We start from the raw sequence: 17,013 nt of genomic DNA on the forward strand, positions 1-17,013 counted from the left end.
GCTCAGTAAAAGAACTGATGCCCGAATAGCTCTTTTAAAAAAATCCTGTAGCATTAGTGTTCGTTTTAGTATCACTGCAAGAGCTGAAAGTGTCAGCCAGCCAAGGGAAGTTGCTACTTTTGTGAACATACCAGTATTAGAAGGGTTAAAAATAAGTCATTATTTTAAACATTTCCTGCTATCTACTCCGGAGTCGAAATTTTCTCCTGATAATGATTTTTATGACAAAAAAAAGATTGGTGGAGCTACAAGATAGTGTTGCATTCTGTCTTTTATGAAAATTACTGAGCACAACAAATCTGACATTTGGATTCAGCTATCTGCCCCAGTCCTACTGGAAAATAATACTTAGTGGGGAAATTGGAAAAGCTGGGATTGCTCTACTTAGATTGGAGAAGGTTAAGGAACAATTACGTAGAGGTGCTCAACATCATGAAGTGTTTTGATGGGAGTAACTAGGGTGAGATTGTTTCCTCTGGTAACCAGGGAACACAGATTTAAAGTGATTGGCAAAAGAACATGGGTGGAGGAGTTTTTTTTTAATGCAGTGAGTTGTTAAGATCTGGAATGCACTGAAAGGGTGGTGGAAGCAGATCCAATAGTAACTTTCAAAGGGGAATTGGACATACAGTTTAAAAGGAAAAATTTGAAGGGTTATGTGGAACAGACATGATAACGTGACTAATTGGGTAGCATTTTCAATGAGCCAGCACAGAACATGTTAGGCTGAATGGCCTCCTTCTCTGCTGGATGATTCAATTCAATGGAGCGTATGAGATGAAGTGGTCAGTGTTGGTTTCGTGAAGCTATGAGTGAAATGAAAAAAATATCCATTGATGAAATGGAATTTGCTAGCAAATGGGACAAATATTCTGTTCCCCAATCGGCAGACAGGTAATGTGCTTCTGAGCTGTTGCCAATATTACTATCTAACTATACAGCATGTTCAATTCTAGAAAGCCAAGTGGTGAAGGATGAAACTGGAGCCAATCTTTACATACTTCTATAAGCTTTTATTTACAGAGATACATATTACAAACATGCGCCACCTAATCCAACAACCACAGTTTCAGTTGGTTCCTATTTTTAGGAGCACAAGTGAATCTCCAGTTAATGCCCATCACTGGCATACAATTAAACATGATTAATATACAATTAACACAGCACAGGATGAATTCTTCTTTCCAACTTTCCTTTCTCTCCTTTGGGAATTGCCTGGGCTTCCCCTTTGATCTCCCTACGACAGCCTGTCTCAGATTGTGATTCCTTTGCGTGTCACTAACCACTTTTAAAATTCTTTCTCAGGATGTGGGCGCACCAGTAAGGCTGGCAGTTATTCCCCATCCAGAATTGATACAGAGGGGCTTGCTAGGCCACTTCAGATGACATTTAAGAGTCAACCATGCTGGTGTGAAACGGAGTCGCATTTGGGATTTGAACTCGTGTTCACTGCATTATTAGTCTGGTAACATAACTACACTGTTGTGCCTATTTGAACCACCGAGTATTGGTTTCAAGTGTGCCAATTTATATGCAGTAGTAGTCCAGAGTAACTCCTTAATGTGGCCTTATTGCATACATGTCTCCAATCTCAGACTCTTTTTTTTCTGCTCAACTTTTGCAATATTAAGATGACATTGTTTGGTCTAGAATTAGGGGAACAAATTAGTTTTTAAAAATGATAAATACTAAGCTGTATTTTATAGCTAAATGCTTCACAACAAAGTTCTGCGGCCTCAAATCATATCACGCTCCTTAAAATAACCCATGCGGGGTACTCATATTACACCTGATCCAGGAATCCTCATTAAGTTTGTAACCTTTCTTGTAACATAATTGCATTTGTATAGTTCCTTATCAGCTTGAAACATTTCAAAGCACTTTACACAATGAATTACTTTAGGAATGTTGTAACTATTGTTATAGAAGTAATAGATCTCTCTCTCCTGGCCAAACTCGCATTCTCCACTCTTTGTAAACTTCAGCTTATGTAAAACACTACTTCCTGTATTCTACATGAAGACCTGGTCACCCATTAATGCTGTCCTTACTGACCTACATTGACTCCCAATCCGCCCCCCACCCCAAGCCTAAAATTCATTATTCTTAGCCTCATGTTTAAATCCCTTCTTGGCTTCATAGCTCATTTCTATAAGCCTCCTGCTGACTCTCCATTACCCTGACTTTGCCTCCTATGCATCCCCACTCAGCCCCAACCTCACCATTCCCCCTTTCACCCAATTTTTTTTCAGCTACCAGTCCCAATGCTCTGGAATTCCCTTCTTCAACCCCACTTGTGCCACCACCACCCCCAACCCCTGCCAGCTCCATTGCTGCCTCACCTCCATCCCCTTCTGTAAGCCCTTCCTTACAGGACATTTCTGATCAAACTTTTCTGCACCCTCTCAATACCCGTCACGATGTTTGGGGACTAAATATGGACACAATGCTTCAAAGTGTGGATGTATCAGAATCTTATCTCGTTTAAATATCATACTCTTTGCGTTTGTATTTCAACTGCGCTAGCGTTACGACTTAAAAGGATCTAGAGGAGGGCTTAAACATAATCAGGGTTCAATTTTCAGGCGATACAAGAGTGGACGCCGGGTTAATAATTCTAACCAAATCAGTAGGTTGCAGGCCAATTTTGCCAAGGTTGGTCATGAGCCTATGTGTGTTACATGACATTTAATGTGGAAAATTGCAGTATCATGCATTTGAGATTAAGGCATTGCAAGCATGTCTGTCCCATACAGAGATATCCATTGCAGTTATATCAAAAACAAAATCTGTGACTAGTCGTAGATTGCTTGTTAAAGCTGCACAAGAATTTGGAAGTGGCTCCAAGGTTTTAAGTTGTAAGGCTAGCACAATTGAAATACAAACCCAAAGAGTATGATATTTAAACTAGTCAAGATTCTGACACGTCCACACTTCAGAACACTGTGTCCACATTTGTCCACGAACGTCGTGAAGGATATTGAGAGGGTGCTGAAAAGGCTGGCCAAAAGTCATCTGCAGCATGATCATACTACACATATAGAAACAGGACGATACAGATTTCCACTGGAGTCAATGGCCCTTTAACAATTATAGGCTCCAAGATTTGGAATTCATTACTTTGGAGACCTCAATCTCAGACCGATTATTACTGAAATGGTTTTATATCACAAAGGGATTGGATAGAGTTTGGATATATAGGTCATTTGAAATGGATATGGACAGAGGGATCAGAGATCATGCCTATAAAATCCTCTGGGGAAGGGCTAAGTGCACTGCCAGGAAGTGTTTCTTTTCAGAGAGTCACCACCTTGTGAAACAAAAGTGCCGAAGCATGTGATGATTAAGGAGATGACACAGTCTTTCAAATTGGAACTTGATAACTTGACAAGTTCTTGGGAGAAGTGGGCCATTCCAGTTCAGAGTAAGTTGATAGTTTTGACAGTAATGGTCGTGGGCATCCCTGCTTCATTGGTTTTGCTAGAGGAATTTCACAGAGTTTTTCATGAATTGGCTACAGTTTTCTTTTCCTTTTTTTGCCTCTCCCGAGGGATAGTCTGTGTGGAGAGTGGATGAATGGTTTATGAGCTAAAATCATACACCATAGATGGAGGCCATTTGACCCGTCGTTTCTATGCTGCTATTTGATAGAGCTATCGAATTATTGCCATTTCCCCTTCTCTTTCCAATAGCCCTGCAAGATTTTCCTTTTCAAAGTATTTATCCAATTCACTTTTGCAAGTATAGGGGGTGGTGGTGTGTCTTCACCTCTGACTTCTAAGCGCTCCCACTCCCTGGGTTCTAGACCTTGGACTTATTTGGGGGTTGTGACAAAGTGTAGCAGACAACTGGTTTTGGTGCAAGAAAAAAAACTGAGTTTATTGAAGTCACAAATGAACTTATAACATTAGGATTACACTGAGATTATATAGACCTACAAAGCACACTTAGTTAAGAATGGGGAACACGTGGCATAACGAGGGAAAATCAAGATACTAATCCCCTTACCCTTGTCCCACCACCAAATTGAACTAGGAGAGGTCAGGGTTCATACTCACCAACCAGGGTTCCTTGATAGTTCAAAATCCAGCCAGGTAAGCCGGTTGCAGTTTTGGGGTACGCTCTTTGTGTCCTCTGGGGCCTGCCGTCCCCACGTGGTCCTGGTCTGTGGAATCTGCGAAGGTTCTTCAGCTGGGTGGAGGGCACGGTTGTGGGTGGTCGATCTTCATGGAGGGCTGCGGTTGCAGCCTTGTTGTCTTTGGTTGAGCCTACACCCTGTGCCCCTCACCGTGATGTTGCCTGCGGGCCTGCAAACCTCCAGATCTCCTCCCTGCTTGGCTCAGCTCCCTGCTTAAACTCGGCTTCAGCCTCCTGTTCCACTTTCAAAACTGCTTACTGCCCAAAACCTGATTTCAAAGCTGCTCACCCTTCCGTGTCCCTGCCCAAAACTGCCCACTTCAGATCTCCTGGCCCAGTTATACTGTTTTTTTTGAATTTCTTATCTCAATCCAAATCAAGGTTAGTTCTTTGTTTGATTTTGGTGGGCTTCCCCAGGTGATTGTTGTCTCGTTGTTTTTAATGGGCTCTCATGATGTTTATCATTGTCCTCCTGCTCCCGTAACTAGTCTTGAAATGAAAGCCATTGTATGTGTGGAGTATTGATGAGTTCGCATAATTGCATTGATTGTGATCTTCCTGCCCCCATAGTTAGTAGTGATTATTTATGCAAGATTTTGATAGGCTTTAGTTTCGTGTTGATTGTTTTAAAGGGAAAAATGCATATTCTGTCACCTCTCGTTGTCTGGTTTCAGGTAAAAGTTCAAATGTCATAAATGCAAGTCTTTCCTTTATGTTAAAGGCACTATACGAATGCTTGTGGATAATGTTGAATTACAGAGACCCATGTCCCTCATAATGCCTGGCCTAGTAATAGCTCCTATCCTTGGAATGGTGTGTCACGCTGATATGAATTAAGCTGTGCCCCAGTAGGAGTTCCAATCCTTCAAGCAACAAGGGGCAAATGGGAAGAAGTAAACTGATGAATATAGAGGGAGAAAGAAGTGGGATCAGTATCACATGAGTGTGGTGCACCTTTCATTGTACCTCCACTATTTTTAATCCCTTTTAAATCTCTGTAATCATCTTCCATGCAGTTCTTTGAATTTTGGAGCTCTTAAAGAAATTTGCACAAGTGAAACTGGTGAACAATGAGCTCTAATGTTTCCTTATATGTTCTGCAAATTACACCCAACACCCACAGTGGATTGCACATGCTACCTGCTCATTGCAGGGTAGAACTGATCAGGAAGTGGCAGGTAGACTCTGTACAGCTGAGACTTTTTGACCCTTTTTTGGGGGGGAGTCAGGTGAGGGGGAACCTGGGGACTAACTGGCCAACCTTTTGGTGTATTTATCATCCGTGAAATTGTCAGTGGGGTAGAAGGAGGGTGTTGAGAGTTGCTGCATATTTCAGCATTGAACTTTTATGGTTTTCTCTATTCAGTTTAATATTCATGGAAGTTTTTAACATCACATATCTGATCCACAGCTTGCCTTTCAAGTTGTGCATTGTTGCACAACAGTTAAGAACAGTACCAGGCCATTCAGCCCTCAGGCCTGCTCCACCATTCAGTCAGATAATGGCTGCATGATCTGCAGCAACTCAATTTTATTTGACCCGCCTGTGCTCCATATTTCTTGATACCCTTACCCAGAAAAATATCGATCTCAGTCTTGAAATTGACCCCCAGAATCCACAGCCTTTTAGGTAGATAGTTCCAATATCCACTACCCTTTGTGTGAAAAAGTGCTTCTTGATTTTGCTGCTGAATGGCCTGGCTCTAATTTTGTGATCATAATTGATTTGAACTGTGTGCAATCATTCAGCAAGAAGCCACTGCTTGTGGCCTCGAAAGTGTACTTAATGAATGGACAATACCATAGAAGTTTCTCCCACCTATAAATGCTTTCTGAATTTAGTACTGTCAGCTTTAAATGTGCAAAGAAATCCTGCTCAGAAAGAGAGACACAATTGTCTCATGAAAATGACCAAGGAACTGGTGAATAGCAGCTATTTAGTACAAGAAGCTGAGCTGGCTGGGGCCTCGCAATATGCTGCAGCAACAGTATGTGTGACTTAAGAGCTGCTCAGGTCTAGCATTGTATTGTACCAATACCACATGTATGTGATTTGGAACTGTTAGTGCCTTCACAGCATACCATTGCCATAACGTATCGGACTTCTCATCGGGCCCTGTCAGTAATAGTCTGGGTCTACAGGAAATGAGCACAGGATGATAATTCAACAGTTGTAGACACACTTGCTGCCCAAGCTGAATAGACAACAATCAACGAAAAGAAGGTTCAGTAATAATCTGAATTAGATCTTGAAGCATTTTGTTAGTGCGATGAAATGATTTCTTCCTTTTCATCCTGAAGATATTCAAGTTTTTTTTAATTCCTTTCCTGAAGGAATTGGCTTGTGCCAGGATGCGACCTTGTATTGCCAGGGCATGGTAGCACCAATTCTTGTGGCCTTCCATCACTGAAGACAATTGTAGCTCTGATGCTCTTGCCCTCAGCTCACTCAGTATAGACTGGGATCAAATCTGGCACCTTCTTTGTCTGTAGGGTTCGCTGCCATTGGATGGTGGATTTACTAGCTGAACCATTAGGGAGCCCAATGGAAAATTTATGTAACATATGATTTGTGTATTCAGTTTTCACTCTTGTGTTCTTACAACTTGGGAGGTGCCTTCACCAGCAAGTGTGCTCTAACAATAAAGCTTGCTGATCTCCATCTGTATTGCAAAAACTTCAACATGAATAAGGTTTATGTGAAGTCTCCAGGATCAGTGGGCTCTTCCAACTCTGGCCTTTTGCACATTCTTTGCCCACCATTAGCAGCTGTGCCTTCAACCTTCTGGGCTCCAAGATCTGGAATTCCCTCCCCAAACCTCTTTGCTTCTCTCTTCGCTTGTATTGCTTCAAACTGACCTCTTTGACCAAACTTTTGGTCACTTGTCCTAATGGCTCCTCTTTTAAACAAGTGTAAATTTTTGTCTGATTACACTGCTGTGAAATGCCTTGGACCATGTTCCTACATTAAAGCAAATTGTTGATTTTTTTTTTATTCATTGGATGCAGGCATTTATTGCCCATCAGAGAGCACTAAGGGTCGACCACATTACTGTGGGTCTGGAGTCACATGCAGTTAGACTAGGTAAGGACAGCAGATTTCCTTCCCCAGAGGGGCACTAATGAACCAGAAGGGTTTTTACAACAATCGGCAACGGTTTCACGGTCATCATCAGACCGTTAATTCCAGATTTGTATTGAATTCAAATTTCACCATCTGCCATGGTGGGATTGGAACCCAGGTCCCCAGAGCAATACCCTGGGTCTCTGGAATATTAGTCCAGTGACAATACCACTATGTCATTGCCTCCCCTCTGGCTTTGCAATGATGAAAACTCTATGATGTAGCTTGAGATCAAGTTAGTCAATTTGATTTCTGATGAGCAGTACAAGGCCTCTCCAGGAACAGTCTCACATTACTGTAGCTTTGTAGTGGCTGGAGTAGAACAGTGACCAGGTGACTAAATTGTTTAGGGATTCCTTAAACAGTTTAAAAGTCAGCCTTGATTGACAGCAAAAAAAAAAGTTATGTCCTTGCTGAGATTGCAATGTGCCTTAACCCCACTCTCAGAAGCACACCCCTTCACTATGTATCGGTGTGACATTCACAACTTCTCACACCCACTATCCAATGGCTTCTGAATGAATGTCAACTCGTGGCAGCTTTATCTCGTGGGCTCCTGTTAGGGTTGGCCAACTCTCCAGAATTGCCCTGGAGTCTCCAGGAATTCGAGGTTAAAGTCCTCAGCACTCCAGAGAGTAACACCTGGGAGGAAATCACAGGGCATGCAATAAAATTGTGTGTTGTTTCCATTTCCTTTGAACACTTTCGTTTATTGGTCATAAAAGCATTGGAGATGGGGAAAATTGACTGTTTGACTGACAACCAAGAATCTTCCAATCAAATATCAAAGTCTGTTCACTTTACACTTGATATGGGAAGTGCAAGCTTGGAGCTGTCAGGCAACAAATGGTATGGGAATGGGGGTTTGGAGAGGAGAAATCATGTGCTGAAATCTCCAGGAATTTGTCCAACTGGAGTTGATAACCCTAGCCCAGGTTTAATAGGAGCTGGGTTAAGACTGCTGCAAACTTACTATCACAAACCGCTGGAGAGAGGAGTCTATCATTGCATGAGGATATTTCAGATTCAAACCCACTGCATAATGCAGCAACGTAGTTGCAAAGCTGAAAAAAACACAGCCTCAGACTTTTTCCCCCTCTCTGCACATTTTACTTTAGCGGCTAACTTTGGAATCGCATAACACTGAAAAATGAAAGTTTGCAGTTTGTGTTTAATATTAAGATGATCAGATAACCTTGTGCTGGTGAGAGTGTGTGGGGAATTTGTGACTCTGGAAAGATTATTAATGTTTAACCATTAGGGTAATCCCACATGCAACCAAATTTTAGATTGTGCAGCATTTTGAAGTGAAATGTGCAATTCATCTCCTTCAGTTGGTGCTGTTGTTGAGTTTTCTATGTTCTGGGTAACCGTGCGGTGAACTGAAACCCACACTTTTAACCCTCCGGGCACTGAGTCAGCGATTGCATGCGTAGCTTTCAAAATGAGCAAGTTTCGCTGTTTGTGGAACGCCAACAGTGTAACATTCATGATCCTTTCTACGACTAGGTTTCATAATGAGGAGAGTGCAGGAATGTGCATTAACATGGATTAGTTCCTCATTCGTAGTTTTCTTAACATAAATGTATTTTCAAATAGTCCTTTTGTTTTGGTGTCAAAAATATTGGCCCTGGAGACTCAAACGGCTTAACTTTCCTACGTTTTTGTGCCATTGTGGTCACAGAGATTTTGTCAAAAGCCAAAATGGGCCAATGAGATTCTGAACCTTGGTATGTGGAAACCACCCAGTGTATAATATTCATAGATTTGAATCTTCCGAATGTGGCTTGTGTGCAGAGAAAGTGTTCTGAGCATTCTGTGTGACACCCAGGTAAAGTATTGGTTATTACAGGTCTGTCGCTGAAGGGAATAGTCACTGATGTAAGATAAGAAACAGGACAGACAATTTGCACACAGCAAGATCACACAAGCAGCAATGAGATGAATGACCAGATCATCTGAATCTTGATAGCCCGATTAGTTGCTGAGACCTTGCTGAAGTACAGAAGTTATTCAATGACTCTGGTCATGGGCTGACTGGGTTGTACTTGACCAGCTCAATTGAATGTTGAGAACTTGCAGAAAACATTGATAAAGAGAATGTGGCAGAGTTTGTCTATATGTTTGTTTGATTAACTTGCAAGATAACATAGACTTGTAGTTTAAAAAAAAAAGACATGAACTACTGAAGAGATTTTAGCCATATGGATAGGGAAATGACGAGAGACAGAAAGTATGGGTAAATGTAGACAGCAAGGAAAGAGAGGTGTTGGTGGATTGGTGGAATGCAGGTCCAGGGATGTCTGCTGTGACTAATGTTTCCTCTACTTTCCCTTCACTGTGTGTGACCTGTTTGTTGCACTGTGCGGTCACTTTAAGATTGCTGCACAGCCACACATGCATCCAGCTTAAACGGAATGCTGCTTGTGTGCAGCACATTCCCAGTTGTTGCACACCTGCATTTTAAAAATATATTTGGATATAAGGATACAAGAGCAATGATATTTAAGTTTTCTATCCTGCCTAACTATATTACAACTTACATTTATATAAGGCATTAACATTGCAAAGGGGCGGATTTTCACGGAGTCCAGACAATTCCACAGCCATTTAAAAATGGCAGTTGGGACTCCAATCCAGGATATTCCCGCCCCTATCTCCTACGCTAGCAATTTTCGCTGACACAGGATAAGTGTGTGGGTAGCGAGCCTGACCCCTCATTCCCGACCTGGCTGGCTCCTTGCAGTGGTAGGCACCTCCTCGTTCCCCCCCGCCCTCGCAATTTTTATGGAGTTGGGCCAGCTTCCCCATGCATTAGAAGCAGTTCAGGGAAGGTTCACTCGACTGATACCTGGCATGAGGGGGTTATTCCATGAGGAAAGGTTAAACAGGGTGAGCCTGTATCCATTGGAGTTTAGAAGAATGAGAGGTCACCTTACCGAAACATATAAGATCCCGAGGAGACTTGACAGAGTGGGTGCTGAAAGGATGTTTCCCCCTGTGGGAGAGATTAAAACAAGTGAACGCAGTTTAACAATAAGGTGTCCCCCATTTAAGATGGAGGTGAGGAGAAAATTTTTCTCTCAAAGGGCCATGAGTCTTTAGAACTGTCTTCCCCAGAGACCGGTGGAGGCAACGTCTTTGAATATTTTTAAGGCAGAGAGAGACTAACAAGGGAGCCAAGGGTTATCAGGGGTCGGTGGGAATGTGGAGTTGAGGCCACAATCGATCAGCCATGATCATACTGAATGGCAGAGCAGGCTCAAGAAGCCAAATAGCCTCCTCCTGCTCCTAATTCACATGTTTGTATGACTCACGGTTCATGGCCCCTCAGAGGAGTGGTGAACCAAAACCTGGATTCGGGAACCTTTTGAAAGGTAAGGTCAAAATAGAATCATCGAATCTTACAACACAGGAGGCTATTCAGCCCTTTGTGCCTGTGCTGGCTCTTTGAAAGAAAATTCAGTTTAGTGCCAGAGTCCAGCTTTCTTCCAGTAACCCTGCAAATTTGGTGCTCTTTAAATATATGTCCAATTTGAAAGTTCCTATGGAATCAGTTTCCACCTCCCTTCCAGGTCGAATGTTTCAGATCTTAACAACTCTGTTTGAAACAGTTTCTCCTCATCTCCCCTCTATTCTTTTGCCAATTATTTTAAATCCATGACTTCTGGTTATCGACCCTTAAGGATCAAAAGGCTGCAAAGTGGTTGTACGCAGGACACTGCACCATCAGTCAGACTTAGTGTCACCAGTTGTAGACTAGTACAAATTTTGGCAGGGCAGGGAGAAATGAGACATGGTCATACAGTGTGTTGCATAAAAAACACTGTACACATGGACAAAATGTGTCCACTTGCAATGGCACAAATGTTAATTTGGTGAGTACTGAATGATCTCTTTTCTTATATTTGCTCCATTTTTTTCCTCTTTACAATAGGTCTTACCCATGCCCCTCAGCTACCCACCATGGCCCTCATACTCTCCATGCTAACTCAAATCAAAGTCATACCCCCCAACCACTCCCATATTCTCTCAAACTCTCCATGTTAGCTCAATGTTAACTCATGCCCCCCAGCTGCTCCCCAGGGTCCTTCATATCTTCCATGCCAACTCAATGACAACTTTTTCTTCCCAGCCACTTCCCATTGTCCATCATACCTTCCAGGCCAACTCAATGCCAACTCGTGTCCCTTCCGTGTCCATTCACAGGGCCAGCTGGGTTTCCACCTGCCCTCATTATGCATGCTTGGCTGAGAGCCCAGACCAATAAAAGCTCAGCAGGGATTCTATTTTGATAAATGAAGTGAATTGTTGACTTCGCTTGATTGACATCTCTAAGTGTTTATAATAAGCTGTTCTTTCCCTGATCTATTTGTCAATGTCTCAGTGATAATTTGGACAAGATTAAGAAGTGTGAAGTGTTTGAAGCCTCTGCTGTTGACACTTTAATGGCCTATCTGATTGACTTTTTATCAGGTTGTAGCAACAACAGTTTTTTTCAGAGCTTTTCAGAATGGGTGTTTTTATTCTCAGCAGTCCCACACTTGCCATTGTCATTATATGGCTCATTGGTTATGTACATAGTGCACACTGGGTGAATGGGCATGAACTGGCATTGAGTTGTCATGCAGGGTACAAAGGGGCATGTAGAGTGGATGGAGGACATTAGTTGGCATGGAGTATATGAGGGACCATGAGGAGTGGGTTGGGGGCGGGCGGTGGTAAGGGGGTCTGAGGAGTGAGGACTAGAGGGCCTAACTGTTTTTATTATAACTATTCCAGAAAACCATGGTGGACCTTCTGACCAGCCTGCCTTGGCACCTGCCTCAGCACTCTCCTGCCCTGTGACTGCCTAGGATCTACTTACGAGGTCCGCAGGCCTGAATCCATCCTGTGTCCGCCTCCCAGAATGAAAATTGTGAGATTCCCAGGGCCCTTTAAACCGAGGCAGGTCTGCTGAGTTGGGAAATTTCCGGCCTCGAGCTATCCACTTTGATAGCGAAAATCCAGCCAAAAATGTCTCACAGCACTTCACAGGAATGTTAGCAAACAAAATTTGACCCTGAGCCACATGGGAGACTTTAGAACAGGTAACCGAAAATTTGGTCAAAAGAAAGATTTTAAAGAGCACCTTAAAGAAGGGGAGAGAAGGAAAGAGGCCGAGAGGTTTAGCGAGGGTATTCCAGAGCTTAGGATCAAGGTAGCTGAAGACAATTGAAGATATGTATTTCCCATTCTTGTCCAGATTGCACCCAGGTTCCTGTTCATTCTAAGTCTATAATTTCCCTAAAATCATAGAATCAAACAGCACAGAAGGAGACCATTCAGCCCATTGTATCAGATCATTGAAAAAGCTATTCAATTAGTCCCACGCCCCTGCTCTTTCCCATTGATCTGTAAATATTTCCTTTTCAAGTGTATAATTGCTTCCAGATTGCCTGGTTTATTTCCCACACTCATTGCAATGCATGCATTTTAACTTACTTTGCTTTTTTTAAAGACTAAGTTCATCCAATTCAGTGGAAGCTGTATTATTGACACTGTAATTGTGATTATTTAACAGTCATTTATTAAAGCCTTGTTTCAGATGTCATTTCATTGTACTTGGTGAATAAACTTACATAAAGAGATTTTTGAAAATACTGTAAATTTGAAATATGAACAGGAAATGTTGAAGACACACATCTGGGAGAGGACAGTTTTTTGTTCATTTCTGATGGCACCCAAAGCTATAATGCAACTTTATGCCTTCAGATGCTTCCAGGTTTTTTTATTGCAAAACTACATAACATTTCTTTTATTTGTCATATTGGACTTGTCTTCATTCCCATGGCAAGGATATTGCCATATACGCAAGCACTTAATTCGGGGCCGCCTTGGTAATGCTCCACTTTCTGTCAACCATTAGACAGGAAATGGAGTAAATGCTGGTACAAAATTCTAAATTCTCACTTGCAGCAGAACACAGCAGTTTGCTGCTGAACCAGTATCCCAGATGCTGCGAGTTCAAGTCCCAACCCTGCAAATTGTGGAATTTAAGCTCGCAATTAGCTTCAACTAATCTGGTGCCAAGGGAAATAAAAATGGCAATGGGAATGACCCAGCTAGTTCACTAATTTCCTTCAGGGGACCCTGCCACCTTTACCCAGTCTGGATTTCACTTGGCTTCCCAACTCTGGCTGGTCATACTCTTGGAGATTTGCATCAGAGAAACAGCCTCCCCCTCCCACCCACCATAAATAAATATTTTTGTAACTAATAATGAAAGTGTACGAAGAAGTTCCAAAGTCCACCCCTCTCATCCTCGGCACGGAACCTAGGCAACGAATAAAAAAAGGTTGATCAAAACAGGGTGAAGTATGATGGGGCTCCTTGGTCCATAACCTACAATCTCCGGGGTGTTGTACCCAGAGGGGTGCCCCAAAGATGCGCTTTTACATGGAAGTTCCCATGTGAAGATTGCATGGCAATTGCCCTGAACAGGGAACTTTCTAAAACCCAGATTTAAACTGCAAGATTCCGACTGTCTTACAGGAATAGTTACCTTGAAAAGGTTAGAAGAATTAAAACCTCTGGGCAACTATAGTACTGACCACCCCAAACCCGCACCCCTCCATACCCCTTGCTCCCAACTAAACTCCACCCCACACCTCACCAATGCCTCACATGGCTCCCCCACTCCCCACAGGAACCCCCGACTACCTCCCCATCCCACTCGACAATACCCCGACATTCCAACCCCCCATGGGATCCCCTGAAAGCCCCCACCCCCGGACTGCCTGCTCTACCCACCGCCCCCCCTCCGATTGCACTCCCCACCCCCTCTAGCCTCACCAACCATCTGGCCCCCCCACTGAACATTTGACTAGCCCCCCCCGCTCACTGACCACCCTCCCCACTGACCACCCCCCCCAAACCACCATATCCCCGCCCATACCCCTGACTACCAAACTCCACTCCCCCCCCCGACTAATCCCACCCCTCCATCCTACCCGCTTACCTTATACACTTAACCATGTCCCTGGCTTCTCAAAGTGACTGGACCTTTAAACCTACCTGTTTTACAGCAGCTAGTGCTGTAAAAAAGAGGGTGTGACTTCCTTACCTCCAACTCAGTAGCCCTTGACACAAGACTTTGGGAACCCTCTGCACTGCACCTTTCTCACCCGGCCCGAGTCGGAAGGTCGGGCGAGAAAGGTGGTGTGGCTGTATTTCAAGGTAAGTAACTAGGAGCGGAGTGGAAATGCGACTCGGATTGCTACCCCACAGAAGTCACAGCCCCTTATTGGCTGGGCTGCTTTGGTTGCCAGGAAGGCCTGTCTAGGAACCCTAGAAATACTCAGCCTGACGAGGCTCTGGCAAACAAGTCCTCAACGACAGAACAGACGGAGGAAGATGTGCCATGTGGAACATCTGAATGGCTGTTCCGGCGGGCGATGGCTGCAGCAGAACGAAACCCCCGAGATAAAAACAAAAAGCTAAAAGCTACTGCGGATGCTGGAAATCCAAAACAAAAACAGAATTACCTGGAAAAACTCAGCAGGTCTGGCAGCATCGGTGGAGAAGAAATCAGTTAACGTTTCGAGTCTTCATGACCCTTCGGCAGAACTGAGTATAGTTAGGAGAAAGGTGAAATATAAGCTGGTCTAAGGTGGGGGGGCGGGGGGAGAGAGAAGTAGAGGGTGGGATTATTGTGGAGATAAGCAAGCAGTGATAGGAGCAGATAATCAAAAGATGTCACAGACAAAAGGATCAAAGAGGCGTTGAAGGTGGTGATATTATCTAAGAAAAGTGCTAATTAAGAATGGAAGACAGGACACTCAAGGTACAGCTCTAGTGGGGATGGGGTGGAAAGACTAACAAAGTTTTAGTTTTAGATTTAAAAATAATGGAAATAGGTGGGAAAAGAAGAATCTATATAAATTATTGAAAAAAAAGGGAGGGGGGAGAAAAGGGGTGGGGATGGGGGGAGGGGGAGTTTAAGATCTAAAGTTGTTGAATTCAATATTCAGCCCGGAAGGCTGTAAAGTGCCTAGTCGGAAGATGAGGTGCTGTTCCTCCAGTTTGCATTGGGCTTCACTGGAACAATGCAGCAAGCCAAGGACAGACATGTGGGCAAGAGAACAGGGTGGAGTGTTAAAATGGCAAGCGACAGGGAGGTTTGGGTCTTTCTTGTGGACAGACCGCAGGTGTTCTGCAAAGCGGTCGCCCAGTTTGCGTTTGGTCTCTCCAATGTAGAGGAGACCGCATTGGGAGCAACGAATGCAGTAGACTAAGTTAGGGGAAATGCAAGTGAAATGCTGCTTCACTTGAAAGGAGTGTTTGGGCCCTTGGACGGTGAGGAGAGAGGAAGTGAAGGGGCAGGTGTTGCATCTTCTGCGTGGGCATGGGGAGGTGCCATAGGTGGGGGTTGAGGAACAGGGGGTGATGGAGGAGTGGACCAGGGTGTCCCAGAGGGAACGATCCCTATGGAATGCCGCCAGGGGGGGTGAAGGGAAGATGTGTTTGGTGGTGGCATCATGCTGGAGTTGGCGGAAATGGCGGAGGATGATCCTTTGAATGCGGAGGCTGGTGGGGTGAAACCCCCGGTCGTCTTGGTTTCCCCGCCATTGGATGAAGGTCTTGTTCTGTCAGGACACACGTGGAAGCTGGTGCGCAACCATTTCTCCCCGCTGGCTGACGTCACGCACTGACATCTTTCTTTCTGGGCACAAAGGAAATGAAGAAAATACTTTTGAATGGCCCTTCAATATTTTTCTCCCAATTCCTTTTACCAAGAAGATTCTGTGAAAATTCCCTGGTGGAAGACTATGGAGGAAACCTTAGCAAGTACTTTTATAAGCAGTTATTCGCAGAGCACCTCCTAACCCAACAGCCACTTTTAGTCTGACCCTTTTTGATCCAATCAGAACTTTCCCAGTAAGGAGGAACTTACTGCTTCTTTTTGTTGCAGTGTATAAGTGGTGCCTTCTCCCGGTGTCACTAGCAGCAGGGTGCTGGGGATTAATCTTTGATGGTCCCGGGAGACTCTGGGACAATTCTGGAATGCTGGCAGTAACCTACACTTGACTCTGGTCCTGCGCAGAAGGTTGGTGTCTTCCAGAACAGCCCAGTAAAACATTGTTATCCAAAGAAATTGGCAGGAAATTGCAAAGCGCAGCCGTCTCGGGCCAGCGAGGGCTCGTTTATAAATGTAGCCTTGTCAATTTCACCCAAATTTACCGGAACTTGAAAAAGGGGAGGGAAAAAAAAAAACTTTAACTTTAATCAGAAGGGTTAAATGCAGCAGTTAAAATAACTTTTTTTTTGGCACTACAGGATTATTGCCTGGCATCCAAAGAAGTACTGTCATTTTTCTCTCAGTGCCGCCGTTGAGAGAATAAACAAGGCGGAATGTTTGTGCCCGTTTCCATGTTGCATGCAGTGTGTTGTGTACCTGTCTCTCTGGACTCTGGCCGATCTCCCTGTATTAGATAAGCTTCGAATTGTTGATAAATGACTGGTGGTAATGCCCCATTCTCTCCTCACGGCGACTCCTCTTTTCTCACACACACACACACACACACATCTTATTGAAAAAAGAGGGAACTGAACTTTGACACATATCTCCTGACACCCTTAAGGGGTGCAAACCAAGTGACGTCCTCCCCCTTTTTCTTTCTTAAGCTGCTGCGAAAAAGAAACAGGAAACACGCCTGCTCCAATACAAGCCTCTGTTCCAGCTGTGTGTGTGTGTATGTGTGTGTGTGAGA

General features: G+C 43.8%; 1 protein-coding gene and 1 long non-coding RNA gene across 2 annotated transcripts in view; one reads left to right on the forward strand and one right to left on the reverse strand.

Moving 5' to 3' along the window:
- Nucleotides 1–17,013, forward strand: part of LOC144695990 (transcription factor HIVEP3-like) — a 425,012-nt gene that overhangs the window by 35,558 nt on the left and 372,441 nt on the right. The gene's annotated exons all lie outside the window — the stretch shown is intronic.
- On the reverse strand, nt 5,840–16,776 carry LOC144695996 (uncharacterized). Its single transcript, XR_013580047.1, has 3 exons — nt 16,698–16,776; nt 10,196–10,259; nt 5,840–6,662 (listed from the first exon to the last, which is right to left on the reverse strand). It is a non-coding gene; the product is annotated as an uncharacterized LOC144695996 (long non-coding RNA).

This window comes from Cetorhinus maximus, chromosome 21, assembly GCF_964194155.1.
Source record: "Cetorhinus maximus chromosome 21, sCetMax3.hap1.1, whole genome shotgun sequence".
Taxonomy (NCBI): domain Eukaryota; kingdom Metazoa; phylum Chordata; class Chondrichthyes; order Lamniformes; family Cetorhinidae; genus Cetorhinus; species Cetorhinus maximus.